The 17,858-nt window shown below is 50.1% G+C and overlaps 1 protein-coding gene across 3 annotated transcripts in view; it reads left to right on the forward strand.

Annotated features, from left to right (window-relative positions):
* LOC144821563 (plasma kallikrein-like) overlaps positions 1-17,858 on the forward strand; it is a 276,797-nt gene that overhangs the window by 34,052 nt on the left and 224,887 nt on the right. The window contains exons 1-3 of one of the 3 annotated variants that reach the window (XM_078678748.1): positions 2,700-2,981; positions 3,075-3,160; positions 3,249-3,312. The exons of the other annotated variants lie outside the window; for them this stretch is intronic. The gene's annotated coding sequence lies outside the window, so the exon portion shown is untranslated. Of the gene's footprint in view, positions 1-2,699; positions 2,982-3,074; positions 3,161-3,248; positions 3,313-17,858 lie in introns of those variants that run through there. 3 annotated transcript variants of the gene reach the window in all.

Genomic DNA, 17,858 nt, shown 5'->3' on the forward strand with positions numbered 1-17,858 from the left:
AATCCTGCAGTTCAAAGACATCACTATCAATAATAAAACTGCCCAATACGACCGAGATTCAAAGTCATTTACCCTAGAAAAAGCATACCCATTCTTGAGGGACGACTACTACTCACAGGCGGACTCACGCGGAGCACTATACAATTACCAGGGTCGCTCTCGTAACAGATTTAAAACATTCTCGGAGACATCCTCATCAGATTCTTCAGGCTCGGATTCCAGAGGCAACAACAAAAAACAAGTTGCTTTTTTAGAAAAGGGCCAGCAGCCCAAACAAAGGCAAAAAATACCGTGGGAAATGCGGACACGCAAACAATCGTACAAGTCATAGGACCTCCCTCTTCTGTCGTTAATTTGTCCCAAAAAGTTCTAACACAGGACGAAGAATCCGTGTTGAATCTAGGGCTCAAGTTTGTTCCCAGAAAACACACAGATTTTGCAAAAATAAAAATGGAGATCATTGCTTTTTGTCGTAAGATCCGACTAAAAGCATTCTTTGCCAACCAACCCCCAAGTATTGAAATGGAAACAACGGGACTCCGGAACAAATCCACCTTTTGCCCGAACCACAATATACCAAAACAGATTCATGCATTTGAACAAGTTTTGTTATCCTCCCTAAATAAACTTGAGAAGAACCAAAGGTATGTCCCCAGGAATATAAGTAAAGGACAACAAGTGGCCTTGAGGGCTCTCAGGGAAGATCCAACTGTGGTTATTAAACCAGCCGATAAGGGCGGGGCAGTGGTTATTTGGCCCCGCGATGAATATTTGAAAGAGGGGTCCACACAAGTTAACAATCAGGTGTGGTACAGACTACTCCATGAAGATCCAACTAAACAAATACAAGGATCCATAAAAGAACTAGTACAAACAGGGATCGACAGCGGGTTCGTGGGACCCAAGGAGGCTGACTTTCTTGTAAAGAAATGTCCACGGACACCGATCTTGTACTTTTTGCCCAAGATCCATAAGAGACTCAAGGATCCACCCGGCCGACCGATCGTCTCCGGGTGTGATTCATGCCTGGAACCTATCTCCAAATACGTAGATTTCTTCTTGAAGCCGTTTGTGGGTCATGTAAAATCGTACCTCAGGGATACTACTGACTTCTTAGTCAAAGTTGAGGGAACAGAATTTGATAACAAAAATGAAATCATGGTGACCATGGACGTCACGTCATTATACACGCAAATACCACAAGACGAGGCGCTAGAAGTCATGGAAATGTACTTAGACACCAGAGAGAGACCCCACAGGGTCCCAACATCCTTCATTCTGCAACTGGCTGAACTGACATTGAAGAAAAACTACTTCAGATTCAATGATCAGTTCTTTATCCAAATCAAGGGTACGGCCATGGGATGTCCCTATGCGCCGGAGATGGCAGTGCTATACATGGCAGAATATGAGCGTAAATTTGTGGACAACAACAATCCATTTAAATCACACATCAAACAGTGGTTGCGATACATCGACGACGTGTGGCTCCTGTGGCAGGGGAGCCACACTGAGTTGATGGCATTCCACCAATGGCTTAATAACAGACACCAGGATATAAAATTCTCTATCGACCAAAGTACCAGTAAAATGACGTTTCTCGATGTAGAAATCATCAATGATGAGGGTCACCTTAAAATGTCCCTCTTCAAGAAAAAAACTGACAAAAACACAATCCTACACCATAGCAGCGACCACCCAAGAAACCTCAGAGCGAACCTCCCCTACGGGCAGTTGCTCAGGATAAGGAGAAACTGCTCAGAAATTGCCGAATATGAGCAACATGCGAAGACATTCTGTGGCGAAATGACCAACAGAGGTTATCCCAGAAAATTATTAAAGCATTCGCTCAAACGGGCTAGGTATACTCCCCGTGAGTGCTTGCTAGTACAGGACAAGCAAAAACCGGAGCTTGACAAGATGGTCTGTGTGACCACCTATGGTCCCGATACCCATAAAGTCAGGCAAATGATCTTAAAAAATTGGCATCTCCTAGAGGAACTGGAATGCCCCTTCCCGAGGCCAATATTCGCATATAAAAAGAACCAAAGCATTGGTCAACAATTAGTACGTGCTGATGTGCGAATCCCGAAAACAAAAAGTGATTTGCTCTCTCAATGGGGCCTCAAACCTATACTGGGACACCATAAGTGTGGCAACTGCGTGTCTTGCGACACCACAATGGAAGGAGTTGAATTCATCCACAAAAACACCAAATGGAAAAATGTGGGATTTTCCAATTGCCGGACAAGAAATGTTGTGTATGCCATTGTTTGTCCGTGCGACAAAATCTATATCGGGAAAACTACCCAACAAGTAAACACTCGCATCACGCAGCACAGATCAAGACTAAAAAACAAGGTAGCGAATGCGCCCATGGTGCAGCATTTTACAGAGAAAAACCATCGAGAAACGGATTTCAAATGGACTGTATTATACAGCATTAACCAGACGAAATGTCCCCCTGACACTGAAACTGTGCTCCTAATGAAAGAGGCATATTTAATTTTAAAATTCAATAGCAGCCAAAGTGGACTAAACACACTGTCAGAAGTGTCTAGGCTTTAATTCCCTTAAATCCAGATGCACGCATAGTGCTCCGTGTGAGTCAGGTGATGAGGAGTCCCCACCTTGGAATGCTGACACATTCTAAACTGCAAGTCCCACAAGCCCCACCGCGATCAGCTGACTGTTGCCAATGACGCCGGCAGTGGAGTGGTAGATACTAATGATTCCTGTCAAGAACGCGGAAGCAGTAGCAGAGCCGAGCTCCGGAGACTGACAGAACCCCCGAATAGCGCGCTCCATGATTTTTGACTAAAGGTAGGCAAAGAGCGGGCCAAACGGGTTCACACACTGCGCAAATTACGAGGGCACACAGAAGGACTAAAATCCCTCCCGTTTTATTCAACAGATTGAAGAAAACGGACGATCCATCTGCGAGCAGATCCACGCTCACCGAGGGACGCTCTCCCCTAAAGGTAGAGTGCATTTTATGAAATCTCTCCACACACTGCAAAAACCAGCACGCTTAAACGTGCAATCTGAAATAAACCCTGCATTTCTATAAATAGGGAGCCCCAAAGCACAGAAACAGACGACCCAAAATCCAAAAGGAGCGCATGAAGAAAAGTTTTCACAAACGCGGTGCCAATAACAGGTATGATTTAGAGAGATATCACACTTGCAAGGGTTGAGCCCCCCCCTATTCTGCAATCACTCTAAAACAGACACAACTATTTCCACAGATTCCCCAAAAGACAGTCAGACAGCCAGAAGGCTGTGGAACCCGGCCTAAAAGCAAAGCTACAGGTATGTTTTGGCGAAAGGCAGAGTGTAGGTGAAGCGAAATGGGCATGAACTACACAACTAAGACGTTGTTCTCTCTTTTCTCTCTTTGCACACAACACACAGCCATTAGTAGTGACAAGGCCCTGATGAGACCCCGCTTAATGAATTAACGGGATCGAAACGCGTCGGCTTGGCTTATAAGAAGGATCAAAAAACCAAACCGGACTAATTGCTATGCAGATTTATTGATTTAGATTTATTGATTTGTATCGTATTAGCCTTCTTTCAGACTCTTTGTCCTTCAACTTGTCCATGAGAAAATAATTTCTTTCATTAATAATTTGTTCATGATATTAAGTATTTTTGAACAAAATGTTGTAATGTCTAATTAATGTGCAATGTATTGTTTCATAATTTAAATTGGACAATTCTTTTTGTCATTTATCGTTTTACAAATTTGTCTAAATGTCTATATGTATCGTGTTTTTCTTATACATGTAATGATGAACCTTTTTGTATTTGGAATTCATAAGTAAAGGGTGAAACTAAATAAACCCACATAATCAGAAATAGTCCTGATTAATGTATTTGCAAATTAACGCAATCAAAAAAAGTGTGAGGGGAGCAAAATTGTATTTTACTGTTCTATTAAGGTCCAGCCCCCCCCACGTCCCGGGACCTAACTCCTTATATCTTAGCATGATGTTAGACCTGGCACCTTGGCGTGAGTTTACCTTCCACTTTTTGCTGATGTGCCTCAGATGTTTTTGCTGGTGTCCGCTGCTCAGGGCACTGCGCCACGGCCAATCCGTGCCGCAGTGCAAGTGCTCCCTATGTAAAATGTAACTGTGATTGATTTCCATGATTGGCTCATTGGATTTACTGTCAGTCCCCAGTAAAGTGCACCAGGAGTGCCAGGGCTTGTAAATGCCAATACTGCTAGTGGGCCTGCAGCGCTGGTTGCGCCACCCACAGAAGCAGCCTTTTAAAAAATGTGTCTAGGGTCTGCCATTGCAGAACCTGCGTGCAGTCTGGTACTGTCATGCTGGCTGGGCAAGTGCACACACTTGCCAGCCCCTAAACCTTCCCTTTGCTTCATATTAGTCACCCCTATGGTAGGCCCAAGGGCAGGGTGCATTGTAAGTGTAAGGTAGGACATGCTCTGATGTGTGTGGCATGTCCTAATAGTGAATTACAGCCAAATTCGTTTTTCACTATTGTAAGGCTACCTGTTCCCTTTAGGCCAGATGGGCTGCTGGAATTATTACACTCTATAATCCCAGCAGGCTCAGGGAACATGGTAGAAAGTAAAGTTTAGTATGCCTGAACTCAGAATAATAAAATACTTTTTTTAGTAAAGTTTATTTTAATATCCTGTGTTTGCAAATGCTACTTTTAGAATGTTAGCATTTGCTTGCCTAACCATTTCAGCCCGCCTCTGCTAGGATGTGTATCTGACTGTCTGGGATATGTGAGTAACAGGGCTGGGGGATGACAGGTGGTGAATGCAAGGATTACACCTTGGTGGGAGGTGGGAGTGCCCCTGGACTCTGAATAGGGCTGTGCTCTGCCACCACAATGCTGGCTCCGCCCCCTGGGGAGCGACTGATGACTCAGCCGACACCTGGCCCAGGAGGGGCGAAGCACTGTCAACAAGGTACTCCTGGCTGCCCCTGTCCACACAATGCTGGCTCCACCTCCTGTGGAGCGTCTGATGTGCCTGCCCCTCACACTGAAAGCAGACACCAGAGTACACCCAACCAAGTGCTCAGAGACTGAATAAAGTTATGCATAGGCCCCCCTGGCCTGTGAGAACAAAGAAAATGCTGTATAAAAGTAGGAGCCCTGCTCCTTGTAAATCAGAATCCTGTTTCCCACAAAGAACCTCTGCCCAACTAGAAGGCTGGAAGGACTGGCCTGCTGACTGCCTTGCTGAGGAAGGAGAGGAAAAGACTTGCTGAAAAGACTTTGTAGACTTGTGCTAGAAACTTTCTCCAAGGGCTTGACTGAGCTTGCCCTCTGACCTGAGCCACAGGATCATCTGGCTCAACCTGCTCTCTGCCCGTCTGCCAGTATCTGTGAGGATTTCTGCCCCCGCCGGAGCCGTGACCCTGGTGCCCCCAGCCCCTCCTCGAGGCCGTGACCAACTATGTTTCCCCGTCTCCACCAAGGAAGAGCCCCGCTCTGCTGAGCCGCCCTTCCCCCGCTGTGGGAAATCGCCGTGTCACCTCGCCTTGGAGGCTCGCTGGTGTGCCCCCCACCCTCCCGCCTGAAGCCCCCTCCGGACCCCAAAGACCCAGAGAACAGATCCCCCGAAGTCCGGATGCCTCCTCCCAAGGATCTTCACCGGGCTCGGGGCCCGCAACCTTTTATTTCCCCATATGATGATCACAAAGGTACGTGCCTACCTCTGAAAAGGCCCTGGGTTAGGCCCTGGGTTCTCGAGCCTGAGAGCCCCCACCTCTGGAAAAGTCCCTGGGTTAGGCCCTGGGTTTCTCCTCGAGGCTCCTCTCATCGCCTCCCTGCTCCTCACTGCAGCTGAGAGCCCCCACCTCCGGAAAAGGCCCAGGGTTTCTCAAGGCCTCTCTCTGGTCTCCATTCAACCCACACCGCGAGATGCGTGAGTCGCGGTAGGGTCTCACTCATTTTCACCGGGGAAAGCGCCCAGAAGCGCTAAGAAGCGGCCAGGGAGTCCTAAAGAGGCCTCAGGGACTAAGAACAGTTTGAAAGAACTAAGAGAACCGTTTTTGAAGTAAAAGAGCTTAAGAAGCGATATTTGAACTGCAACAAAGGGAACACTTGCCTATTTACAACCTTGTGGCTTAGCAAAACGTTATCAATGGTCTTGTGATAAATACTTGCCTGCATAGATATATATTTTTATATAAAGGAGACGTATTTTCATATAACCACAGCCTGGTGTCCATTTGTGGGGGGATTGGTATATTTACTGTGTGTGTTATTACAAATGCTTAACTCAGAAGCGCCTGGAGAATAGCCTTGGCTGCTCACGCCACGTACCTAGAGGGTGAGCAAGGGTAATTCTAAGGGGTCATCCTTCGCCCTGACTTAGAGGAGAGGGTCCCTGCTTGTCACAAGTGAATACTTGCGCCAACCAGAGACCCCCAATTCTAACATTGGACGCAGCGGTGGGATTTGCGAATTTGCATTTGTAGTTGACATACAGTGAATTGCTGATCACCACATAGTGAGAGCAAACTTATAACGCAGCCACAGATTTCCATTTCTTAATTTTGTGAGACATCTGCCATTACTGAAGCCATGCCTGGCTCACTCCCTGCTGGAAGAACACCCTCTGTCTTCTCTGGAGAAGATGAAGTAGATTGGAGAGAAGAAGCACTGAGGGACTTGACAAATGATCAACTGAAAGGACTCTGCGGAAAGTTCAGAATTCCCCAAACAGGATGCAAAAACAAAACCCTGCTTGTTAAGGCGCTGAGAGCCTGGAAGGAGTCAAGGGAACAACAGAATGCGGTGGATGTGATACCACCAGATGGCATTGTGGAGTCCAGCAGAGGCCTGTCACCAGAGGAGCTGGCAGACAGGGCAGCAGACAGGGCACATGCAATGGAGATGGCAAAATTAGCTGGGCAACTAGAAATGGAGAAGCAAAAATTGGAAATGGACAAGCAAAGATTGGCCATGAAGGCGCAGCAACGCCAGCTGGACCTTGACCTAAGATTGAAGGAGTTGGAGCTGAGAGGTTTGGGAACAACTCCTTCTGGTGGCAGCACAATGCCAGTGCAGGTAGAGTCCAGGGTGTACATACCCAAAGATGTAGTTAAGGAGTTCTTTAAGGGGGATGACATAGGACAGTGGTTTAGGGCATATGAGGTAGCCATGTCCTCCCATCGGGTCCCTGACAAGGATTGAGGAGCGGGGTTGTGGGGGAGGTTCCTTAGCGAAGGGCGGGACACCCTACTAGATTTGCACACTGAAAGAGGCCTTAATGACCGGGTATGGGCTTACCCCTGGGATGTACAGACAGAAGTTCAGGGAGAGTGTAAAGCGTCCTGGGAGTAAGTATGTGGAGTATTTGACTGTTTTTTGCAGAGCACTGGATGGTTGGGTGACGGGTAGCAAAGTAAGTGATTTTCAGGGGCTTCTTGATTTATTTGCATGGGAGCACTTGCTGCAACATTGTTTTTCTGAGCTACGCCAGCACCTGATTGATAGCAAGCTGTCCAACCCGAGGAAGCTTGCTGAGGAGGCGGACCGCTGGCTCAGCACCAGGGTCCACAAGGTTCCCTCGGGAGACTCCGCCAAGGGTGGGCAGGGTCCCCAGCAGAAGAGTGGGGGGGGACAGGGGTAAACAAAGAGGGTTCCAACCAGGCCCCCAAAGTAATCCCCAAGGGAACCAGCAGAGAGGTTCTCAGCCTCCCCCACACCCAAAGCAGACCGGGCCCGACAGGTAGGCCTGTTCCAAAGGGGCCCTTCAATTGTTTCAGGTGTGGTGACCCGGGTCATATTGCTAGTGACCCCAATGTCACCTGTTTGGTAAACAAGCACCCACTGGTGCTCCACCCCGGCAAGTAGCTAGTGTTAATTTGGGGGAAGAAGTAGTAGTCCCCGGGGTTGTAGATCCTGTCCAGATGACCCTAGGCTCTCTAGGAGACAGTGAGATGGTCCCTGAGAACTACCTGCCCTCTAACACTAAAAAATATGGGCAGGTGGTGACCATCAATGGTAAGAAAGCTGAGGCTCTTAGAGATACAGGAGCCAGTGTGACTGCAGTGAAGCAGCACCTGGTGTCTCAAGAGCAGGTTGTACCCCATGCCTACTGTAGGGTTATCTTTTTTTTTTTTTTTTTTTTTGAAAACCTTTATTCAACAGTTAAGGAGATACATGCATAGGCCCACGACCATCTCGGTCGGCCGTAAAAACAATCAATGATAAACAGGAGCAAAACAATCCAATCGGCAAACATGATACGATAGGGTACAACAAAAGCGGTTACGAGGCCTGTAGCACCGGATTGAAGGTTTTCATTTTTAAATTGAAGAAGAGGGGGAGGCTGCAACAACAAGGACACAGCACCTCACATAAAGAACACAAAGAGACAAAAGGAACATACCCCAGTTGAAATTCGAGGCAGGCTATGACTGTAGGAACTAAATAATCAAAGCAACCGTGACAGGAATACTAAATAACAGGTCATAATACAGTAAGCAATGTCCCCAAATATCACCTCAAAGGGCCCGCCCCAAGGAGGCGGGAACCAGGAGCTTTGAAGATGTCCGAAGAAGGACAGGGTGCAAGACCAAGAGACAGCCAACCCTACTAAAGAGGAAAGAACCCTCCCAAAGCCAGAAAAGAGCAATAGAGACCATAAAACAAAACAAACTAAAACAACAAACTCCCCCCACACCCTCCACCCTGCACCCCTGTAATGGCTACGGCCAACCCACTAACAGCGTGCCTGTCGCCCAGAAACGACCCCACAGAAAGGAAAAATTACAAGAAATGGAGTAGGAGGAAAGGAGTAACAAAGGAGGCAATATAGATTCGTTGAGATGACATATAGTCCGACCAGATAGCCGAGAGGGGGAGCCATACAAAGGATAATCTACAAATGGAACGACAACAAGCGGGACTTTGACGTGATCTATTACGAAAAGACACACAAACGCGGAATTGCATTAACGCACCAGTCAGTGCCACGCCCAAGCGGAATATCACTATAGGAATCACATTCCATCCTGTCCATGTATATCAGGACGTAAGAGGGTCAGCCTGTATTATAGGGAGAAGAATCCAGTGACATGCAATAAGGCAAAGCCTCACGTGGAGCAAATCATGTAACAAGCTATTCGCCCCCAAACAGGGGTAGAAGTGGAAAATGAAAACAGGACAAATAAGCATCCAACGGCTATGCACTAGAGATATTAACACTTCCAAGGAATCAATAAACAATGCGAAAGAACAGGAACACAGGATGCAAAACTCCGCTAACCCAACCAAGCACAGGACAGCCGCCTTTAAGTGAGCGTGCTATAGGGAGAACAACAGGAAAACATAAGTCCGAAATGCAATCCCACCAAACCATAGTGACCCGCCCATAAAGTAAGCTATATTAACAAATTGCATAAAACATGAAGACATAAACAATAAACCTCCCAAGGAACCCGAACCCCTACTCCCAAGAGAAATAAAACCGGAGGAGGGCCAGTATTATACGTCTGAAACATCAGTCAGGATATCCCCGGCCGCCCCACCCCCGACCCCGAAGCAAAGCATAACCATCTCCTAGCTCCCTCGGCCACCCATCCAGCAACAGCAGAGCAAAAAACAGGAAGCAGAAAGAAAAAACTTCTTTAGCCTTGTCCCTTTCGATCCAGCGGGCCAACAGGGTGCAATAATAAAACAGCTTTCCGGAATGACGCAAACAGCCGCCAGGACCACAACAGAGCGAGGCATCGTCCACCAATATCCGTCCAGGACAGAGTCATATAGTCCACAGATGAATAAAAAGGGCCAGTACGCATCCGCAATCTTCCAAAGTCAAACAGTCGAAGTAAAAGCAGCAAGCCCAGGACTCCATGGTAAGAGTCACCAGCAGATCCCAAAAAAGTTGCAAGACATGGCGCCCGGAGGCGACCGCCCAGCCGCTGCAGCCGTCCGGGAATCCCACACCTCTCAACAGGAACTGCAGACAGGGTCGCAGTGGTATCAAGTTCTCTCACCTCCGGCGCCTCCATGCATCCCTGGATAGGCAGCTCACAATAATCGAATCCGGGGTGTGGCGAAGCGCACTGCAGTAGGATGCCATCTCGGGCAGTCGAGGATAGTGTGGTCAAAATGGCTTCCAATCGACCCCCTAGGTCCCGGGCATTATCGCACAGCACGGCTCGCAGGGCAGCCAGAGCGTCCAAAACCTCGCAAGTCTGCAAAGGCATCTCAGACATTTCACCCCGTTGCAGTGCAGCGTCGGCCGTTGTAAACACCCACAGCAGAAGGGCAGGCCAACAGATGCAATCGCAGATCACTTGAAGAATGGCCCCCCTCACCGCACCGGAGAGTGAAAGGTTGAAAGAGTCGATCAGGGTGAAGGATACAAATGTATCTCTGGCAGCTGCAACGTCGAGCCAGCGTAGTGGTAAAAAGGAAGAAGGCGCTCTGCTGCGGAAAACTTGAGCGACAGCCGTTCTCCGCCGGCCGGGTCTGTTCTGCCTTCAGTGTCCGCCGTTGCCGTAGGCGGGGCCGGCCGGCTCCGAGAACAAAGACCCAGTCGCCGCCATTACACACCGGAGTGGAGACAAGGACGTTCTACCCTTCCTGCCACAGGGATTACGTCGGGGAGCACATCGGCGGATGCGGCATCACTTCCCACATCCGATACCGCGTCGTGAGTACAGGATAAAGAGCAGGATGGGCAGCGGTACGGAAGGAAGACGAGCGGGACAGCGGAGCCGAGGGTTCAGGCGGCCATCATGGTTGCAGGCTAGGCTCCTCCCTGTAGGGTTATCAATGCTGATAATTCAGAGTCAGTGTCCGATGGGTCAAGTTCCCTTCGAGTGGGGGGGGGTTGCTGGTACTATGCAGGTCTGTGTGAGGAAAGCCATGCCTGTAGACTGTTTGCTAGGGAATGACTTGGAAGACTCCCCTTGGGAAAAGGTGGAGAAGACGACTCACCTGAGGATGGTGGGTCAACCTGAATGGGCGTGCGTGACCACCCGGTCAATGGCAGCCAGTAGGGGTGCTCAAGAGATCCTGGGGCCTGAAGGAGAGGCCCAGGAACCGGCCTTAGGGAGAAGGCGCAGGGGGCATGGGAAACCGGCCCCTGAAGTTCCCACGGTCCAGGAGGAAGCAGACCTTGAGGGGGATGCCCTGGAGCCTACGGGGAACAGATTGCTGAACTGGGGGACCTGACTGAGCTGACCCATTGGCAGCAAGAAGGAGGCCCCTCCAGGGAGGAATTCTGCAGGGAGCAGAAAGAATGCCCTTCTCTCGTGGGTATGCGGCAGCAGGCTGCAGACCAGGCCAATGGTGTTCAGGCCAAGACACATTATGTGTACTGGGAGAATGACCTCCTGTATTCAGAGCCTAAGGCTGCTGAACCTGGGGCAGCCCGTGTGCTGGTGGTACCCCAGAAGTTCAGAGCCTTCCTACTGGGGCTGGCTCATGATGTGCCATTAGCAGGACATTTAGGGATGGACAAGACCTATGACAGGCTTGTCACCCAATTTAAAAAAAATCTTTTTTAGGGTAACAAGGGACTCTTTTTTTAAAAAAAATTAAAAAATGTTTTTATTGATTTAGTTTGCAAGTTTCAGAAAGGCAACAAACAGTAGCCCCAGAAATAAACACCAAAGCCCCCCTCCCACCCCTCAAGGTATAGATACATCCACCTAACCGTCATCTTTTTTCCTACTACAGGACAGGTGGTACACAGCCATTTAGCCAACAACCCAAAAAGCAGGGCAGGCAGCGCATAAATCCCACAGCTCAGCACTTACAGCAAATGCAACATAAAATTGTCGGAAACATCTCCATTCCCCATAGCGTCCCCAAGGCAGAACCGCAAATCACAGAGCGACTCAGGGGCAGCACCCAGAGCACTAGCCAAATCTAGCCCTCCTGAACCTCAGCGGCCGCAGCTCCCTCTCCTTTGCGTGCTAGATACGTTTGGTAGAGTCCCCAGTAGTTCTTGGGCCTGCTCGTAGGGGGAAGGAGTTCACAGTAATTTTCAGATTGCGTACAGCAGTATACCATCTCACGTACCCATCGCGCAGGGGTTTGAGCAGGTCCTCTCATCCAGGAGCACGCAACTACCTTACGCGCTATTAACAGTCCCATGCCCACTAGTCTACGTACAGACACCGGCAGCTGCTTTGTGTATCCCAACAGGGCCATCCCCGAGTCCGGAGCTATGTCCGATTCTACCGCAGCGCTAATTTCAAGAAAGATCTTATTCCAGAAAGCACACACCCCAGGGCACTGCCAAGCCAGGTGTAGAGACCCCGCATCAGGGGCACGGCACCTATCACATTCCGCTGTGGCCCTCAGGCCGTATCTGTAAAGTCTGTCAGGTGTATAATATATTCTGTTTATAAATTTGAAATGTATTAGCCGATGTCGGCCATTCAATGAGAGCGTCTTAGTGGCAGTGCAACAGTATTTCCACATATTATCATCAATTACCATATGCAAATCCAACTGCCATGCCAGACGTGATTTAGTGTATGTGTTTTCTCTATGCGTTTGCGAAAGTGAGTACAGGTGAGACTGCAGTTTCTGGGGAGAGGCGGCCTTAAGTACGTGCGTGAGCTCGTGCACCTCGGGCGGTTCCGCCATGTCTCCTCCCAGAAGCTCAGAGAGCGCATGTCGGACTCTGTAGAACTGGAATTTCAGTAGTGGAGTCGGGGATTCCAAGTCAGTGATCACCTGGTCCCAGGTCTTGACAGTACCTTCAAGAAAAAGATCCCCTGCTGCCTTGATATTAAGGTTCAGCATGGCAGCTACCACCCCCTTCTCTCGGAGTGGGGGCAACCACCGCACCCAGTCAATAGGCATGATAGGGGAATACAGTAACGCACCACCTTGGACCACGCATGATTAGTAGAAGTCATGGAGTCAAGTATTCCGGTCCTACGATCTGTAGATTCAAAGACCGTATGAGGGAGTGTGAGGGGCCTAGCGAACAAGGTTTCCAACTTAACGTGTGGTATATCCCGATTCCCATGAACCCAAGTGTGTAAATGTGCAGCCTGCGCCACCCTGTAGTACACTTCGAGGTCAGGTGCGCCCAGACACCCCATGGAGTAGGGTAAGGTAAGAAGCGACCATTTCGCTCAGGGTCGGCCCCCCGCCCAGGCGAGCTTCATCAATAATTGTTGCAGCCTCTGGAAGAACACTCTCGGGAGCACCATTGGAATAGCGGAAAACAGAAAAAGGAATCTCGGGAGTACCACCATCTTCATAATGGCAATCCGTCCCAACAGGGAAAGGGGGAGTTTACACCATACCTCCACATCATCCTCAAGTTTGCTAAACGCTGTGCCATAATTCGCCCTAAACATGGTCTCCGGGTCTATGTGTAGTTGAACCCCCAAATATCTAATCGTGTCAGTGGTCCATTGAAGCGGGTATTCCATGGTGGTCAGTTGAATACTGGGGGTCAAGGGGAATGCTAGTGATTTTGACCAGTTCACTTTTAAGCCAGATAAGGCGCCGTAGAGGACCACCTCCCTAAGAACAGGCAACAAGTTATTGTCAGGGTCACGGACAAAAAGCAATGCATCGTCCGCATACATAGATACTACTATCTGATAGGTGGGAAAACATACGTCCCTAGCACCATGATACTCCCGCAGGGCACAGGCTGAGGGTTCAGCTACAAGGGCATATAACAATGGCGAAAGTGGGCATCCCTGCCTAGTACCCCGGGTGATCGGGAACGAGTCAGTGACTAGATCATTCAATCGAAGCCTAGCTCGAGGACGGGAGTACAACGCCCCTATCATTTGTAGGAAGGGCTGACCCAAGCCCATCCTCGTCAAAACCTTACTCATGAACGACCATTCAACAGAGTCAAAGGCCTTCTCCATGTCAAGGAAGACCGCTAGCGCCCTCCTGTCCTGTCAAACATGCTGTAGCACCCCTAGGACAGTCCTGATGTTGTATGTCAGGTTCCTGCTCGGGATAAACCCCGCCTGCTCAAGGGCGACCAAGGCAGGTGCAAGTAGGGCCAGCCGAGTAGCCAAAACCTTGGCAAACAGTTTTGTGTCAACATTTAGCAAGGAGAGGGGCCGGTAGGAGCCGCAGTCCTCCCTGGGCTTGCCTGGCTTCAGTATTGTAATCAGAAGCGCTTCCCTCATGGAGTCGGGCATACTGCCCTCCACGCAAATGTCATTGAATAGGGCTGACAGGTGCAGGACTAGCTGGTCCTTAAAGGCTTTATAAAAGGCAGCTGTAAGGCCGTCTGTGCCAGGGTCGCTTCCCGATTTCATAGCGGCCAGAGCATCCGAGATGTCATCCTTCTCTATCGGCTGCATAAGGAATTCTCTATCAGAGTTCGATAGCACGGGAATATCTATATGGCCAAGGTAGTCCTCAATGTCATCATCAAGGTTTCCACCCCGAGACGTATATAGTTCAGAGTAGTAATCCTTAAAAGCGCCCGCCACTTCGACGGGACCTGAAAGGAGGGCTCCATTGGGCGATTTTATTTCTATAATGGAGTGTCGTTTTCTAGTCCCTCCAATATTCCTGGCTAGCAAGGCACCAGGTCGGTCCCGCTCTCCATAGATTCTGGCAGTGGCGTACTTTCCCAAGTGTTTGATTTCCCTATCCGCTTCCTCGTGGTACTCAGACAGTAACCTGTTGATGTCAGCTATCACCGTCCCGTCTGCCTGTTCTCTTTGTCTCTTCTCCATTTCCCCCAGCTGTTTCAACAGCTCAGCTGATCTCTGCCTGATAGATTTAAGTATCCCACAGTGCTTTGACATAGCCATACCACGTATATATACTTTAAAAGTTTCCCAGACAGTCTGAAAGCTCTCTACCGAGCCTAGATTAGTCTAAAAAAAGGTGTCAATGGCTTCCGCCAGTTCCCCTCTAAACACCGGGTCAAGTAGCGAATATGGCGGGAACCGCCAAGTAAAAGGGGGGATGGATCTGCCAGGTGTCAGCAGCTCCATGAGTACAGGAGAGTGATCCGACAGCGTCCTAGGTAGCACCCTACAATCCTGAACCGCACCCATACTGCAGGAGGGAACCAGCATGTAGTCTATTCAGGTGTGTATGTCGTGGTAAGCAGAGTAATGAGTGTAACCTCCCTGTTGCGGGTGTCGGGACCGCCATACATCCTCAAGGCCCAGGCTGATCATAGCTCTCTGTAACTCTATCGCTGCCGCCGACGGTCTACGGTGTGGCCCCCACGACCTATCCAGGGCCAGGTCAAGGGTGAGATTCATATCCCCCACCCAGAGCAGTAGATTCGGGTCATGTTGGCGTGCCTTGGCCTCGACGGCCCGATAAAACTCCGGGGAATCAAAGTTGGGGCCATAAGTGTTGATGATTACAAAAGACAGTACAAGACCTGTGCACCTGGATATAACATGTCTACCCTCAGGGTCCGCTTCTAGTGTGTGCTGCGTTAGTGTGGATTTTGGATTGATCCAAGTCATCACTCCCCTGGCGTGAGTTGTGAAACCCGCAGTGGCCGTATTTCCCTCCAGACCCCTACATTTTAGCATCCCGCTGTTATTTGGGAGGTGAGTCTCCTGGGTTAGCGCAACATCAACATGTTGACGCTGTGAGTAACTCAGTACCTTCCTGACCTTTCTATGGTCATTGAGACCTCGCACATTCCAAGTAAGAATCGTAAGCTTGGGCAGAGGTGTGTGGGCCGCGCTATTCGCCAACATCACCATTAATGCTGGTCTTGTGTTTCACAGTAATTGACGGCGCCTGCATGCGCCATATGAGTCCTGCGCAAGTAGGAAATGAGTACATTTTACCTTGAGCAACTGAACCAACCCGTCCCGGACCCCCTCCACCCCCCTCCCACAGTTGACCAACCCCAACTTGGCCTAACATGTTAGCCCCCTTCTCTAGAAAAACTCCCCTATGAACAACAAAGGGCTCCCGAGGGAGCAAAGAATGCACACAGCGTTGGGGCCGAGGTTGCCAGAGGTGAAGTCAGTAACTCAAGGAGGTTACAACTTGGGGACCGCCCCTCGCACCATCGCCCTGCGTTTCATACGTAACGGACTTCAGTATTACAATATCATACCAAACACTTTAGATATTAGGCCTCTCCCGCCTGCAGACTCCAATGTCTATAAATGCAAAGTCTACTCCCACCACCCCCTCAGAGTGCGTAGTTAGCACATACAGTCTAATATTGTCATAAACCAGCATTACACACCCATGCAGTTCGGAATGATCTCACCAATAAGTCAAGGAGGTCGTATCCATGCGCATATCCAGGGGATCCAGCAGCCGCCCCCGAACTGGGGCAGTAAGTTGAGTCCCAGCAGGGTCGAGAAGCGACTCAGAGTAGCGGCGGTATACCATAGAATGAGTCTTGTTTCGAGTCTTGCTCAGCATACCAGCCCCCTTTCTCATTCCTGTTCATCCAGTTGGCTGTTATTGCTCCCACCTTCTGCCTGGGTGCCGAGGTCTCTTCGTTGGTCCTTAGTCCACACCTTTAGGGTTTTTTGAAGGTCTTTAGGGTCCGTAACAAAGTGGGAATGGCCCTGCCGGTTAATTCTCAGCTTTGCTGGGTACAGCATGGCGTAGTCCAGCCCCAGATCTTTCAGCTGTTTTTTGTATGGGGCAAAACGCTTACGCTTCTCCTGCACCTTAGCCGTAAAGTCTGGATATATGGAAATCGCTGAACCCTCGTATTGCAGAGTCTTCTCTTCACGGGCAATCCGCAGGGCCGTGTCTCGAACCCTGTAGTTCAGCAGTTTCGTGATAATAGGCCTTGGGGGAAACCCCGGACGGGGCTGAGGGCCCAGCGTGCGGTGCGCTCTCTCCACAATAAACATTGGCGAGAAGACGTCATCTCCAAGCAGCAAGAGAAGAAGTTTTTCAACGAATAATTAAATTTTTCCAGTTGGAGTCGTCTCCACAATTCCCGTGATCCGAATGTTAGATCGACGTGAGCGGGCTTCCAAGTCTTCCGATTTGTCGTGTATCACCTGAAGAAGCTTTCCAATCCGCTGACGGTCCTTGTCCAATTCCATTTGTGCCTCCTCCACCTCAGTCAAGCGCATCTCGGACATGTCCAGGCGCTCTGCGTGTTTGTCAACGCGCTCCGCCATGCGGTCCATCCGGTAGGTGAGCGCGTCGATCTTGGTGCCAATGGATGTTATACTGTCCTGAAGGCCCTTCTCCATGTTGACCAGCAGACCTTTTATGTCTGAGTAGATCGTGCTGTCAGTGCTCTTAGACATGGCTGCGCCATCCGAGTCTGGGGCATCAGAGGGCTTGGTGCGGCGGCTCTCAAAGGGGAGCTTGCTTTGCGATTTATCGCCCTTACCCATCGCGGTGCGTAGTGCCACTTCGGGGCAGGGAGAAGCCACCGCTCTTGATAAGCGCTAGGCAACAGGCAGCAGAAGCGGCGACGCCCGCAGCACACCACACCAGTATTGTTCCGCTGTGAGCACAAGTCACAAGTGCGTCGCAGGCCTCCTCAGTGCGGTACGCCAGGAAAGCCGCCCCTCGCCGTCCGCGGCTCCCAGGGTGTCGCCTCGCCACCCCCGAGTAAGGGCGGTGCAGCCCCTGCTTAGCCTGGTCAGTGGTAAAGCTGCATTGGCCTAGTTATACCCCGTCTCAAGGGTGCCTCCGGTCACTCTTCGACCCCCACTTAATGTCTCTGCGGGCCACCTCTCAGGGGTCACCACGTCCCAGGGGCAGCCAAGTCCGAGGCACAGGGGGCACAGATCAGGCGATGATCGGTTGCTTCTCACCCTCCGGGGGGGGGGGGGGGGGGCGGCAAAGAGGAGTGCTCCACGCAGGAGCCATCCGGAAATCCCACTCACCCCCAATACGAGCGCCGTCCCGCAGCCACGCTGTGTCTCTGAAGTGTGGTAGGC

The sequence above is a fragment of the Lissotriton helveticus genome, chromosome 2_2 (genome assembly GCF_964261635.1).
Source record: "Lissotriton helveticus chromosome 2_2, aLisHel1.1, whole genome shotgun sequence".
NCBI lineage: Eukaryota > Metazoa > Chordata > Amphibia > Caudata > Salamandridae > Lissotriton > Lissotriton helveticus.